The following is a 1,427-nucleotide window of genomic DNA, read 5'->3' on the forward strand; positions in this document are numbered from 1 at the left end:
TGAGGTGGCCAGGGGGTGAGGTGGCCAGGGGGTGAGGGTGGTCAGGGGGGTGAGGGTGGTGCAGGGGGTGAGGTGGCCAGGGGGTGAGGGTGGTCAGGGGGTGAGGTGCGCTGGAAGCACCCTAAGACCCTGCGGTGATGAGGCCACCTCACCTCCTTCCCATCCCAGCAGCCCGGAAGGGGGCCATTAGCACCTCGCCTACTGTATGAGGAAACTGGCCCCTGAGACAGCCTGAGGTGGACTCAGATCCATCTGCGCTTAGCCCAGAAAAGCAGGCCCGAGCTCTCGGAGGCGCCTAGATGAGGACTGGGAAGATGCAGCTCATTGCAGCTGGGCTTGAGAATGGGGATGACCCACGAGGACTAGGGCGGGCAACTCTGATGCGCCCAGGTGCCACCAGGAGAGGCCGGAGCGCACAGGTCCTGTTCCTGGGTCTGGGGCGGGTGGCTGCGTCTTCCCAGCTCCCAGGTGAGACCAGGGGACTGGAGGGGGTGGGTTTCTGGAAGAGCTGTGTGTTAAGTGATTTGGGGACAGGGAAGGGGGCCCAACAGCACCAGCCATGGTTTAGCTCAGCAGCCGGCAGCCTCTCGGATCTCATGGACCAGCAGTGGTCCACGGGCCACCGGTTGGCGACCGCTGGTTTAGCTTTTGGAGTCCCAGATCCCTTTAAGAATCAAATCAAACCAGGCCCTCCCCTTGGGAAGGCACAGGTGATTCTACAATGTCAGAGCCCACTTCCCGGAGAACCTGACTGTGACCATGAGCGCAGGAGAGCGACAGGCCCTCTCAGAAGAGGGACAAACAGGCGTGATGCTGACAGAGGCGGTGGCACTGGGACTCGAGCCCAGGTTTGTCTGAGCCCCAACCTCATTATCCTCATTGGACAAATCAAAAGGCCCAACGAGTAAAAGCTATGACTCCCCGCCCCCAGCGCGCATAGTAGGTTGCATGTTTCCTGGGATTGGAAAGAGCCTTCCAGTTCTGGAAGTGGGTTTGGGTACCCCTGCTGTGAGCCCCTGTTCCAGCCAGGAGGGGAGGGGTGCAAGCTGCGTCCTCGGGCCGAAGCAAACCCTCACCTACTCGCCCAGCAGCCAGCCAGATGCCCACAGCACTGCCCCAGAGGATGTAGGGTCGTCAGCCCCTCCCCACAGCCAGGACCAGCACGAAGACCCTGCCAGCCTCCGGCTTGCTCAGGGCAGGGACCAAAGGCAACCTCATTGGCTTCAGACCCCACCCCGCTGTCGTCACACACCCTTTATTTCTAAAGACAGTTCATCCTCAGACTCTAAATTACATAGACTTGCTCCCCCAGATCTGGAACACAGCCCGGCTCCCCAAATTCGTCTCTGTTGAGCTAACTGCCTGCCAACCTCCATGGCCCCGTGGATCAGTGTCCACTGAGCAGTGCAGAAAGCCCTTGTCCCCCC

Source organism: Myotis davidii, unplaced genomic scaffold (assembly GCF_000327345.1).
Source record: "Myotis davidii unplaced genomic scaffold, ASM32734v1 scaffold69, whole genome shotgun sequence".
Classification (NCBI taxonomy): domain Eukaryota; kingdom Metazoa; phylum Chordata; class Mammalia; order Chiroptera; family Vespertilionidae; genus Myotis; species Myotis davidii.